Below are 424 nucleotides of genomic sequence, written 5' to 3' on the forward strand. Positions count from 1 at the left end.
ATCCCATCCCCCCACCATCCCATTCCCATCCCATTCCCATCCCATCCTCATCCCATTCCCATCCCATCCCATCCCATCCCATCCCATGGATCCCATCCCATCCCATGGATCCCATCCCATCCCATCCCATCCCTTCCTGCTCAGCAGACAAAGCCCCAGCCCTGCCAGGAGCCCGTATCCTCAGTGTGGGTTTGCTGTAACCCCCAAAGAGAAAGGAGCCCCCCAAAAAATCCCTTGGGATTCCTGCAGTGGTTCAGCTGAAGATCTCGAGGTTGTGGTGCCTTGGAGCATCATCCCAGCAGGACGTGGCCCAGGTCCCTGCAAAGGACAAGGACCTGCTTGTCCTGCTGCCACAGGGGCACAGGAGCCGTGTCCAGGGATGGCTCCCCGCTCCCTGCCCTGTGTCTGACGCCTCTGTCTCTCT

The sequence above is a fragment of the Geospiza fortis genome, unplaced genomic scaffold (assembly GCF_000277835.1).
Source record: "Geospiza fortis unplaced genomic scaffold, GeoFor_1.0 scaffold14, whole genome shotgun sequence".
Taxonomy (NCBI): Eukaryota; Metazoa; Chordata; class Aves; order Passeriformes; family Thraupidae; genus Geospiza; species Geospiza fortis.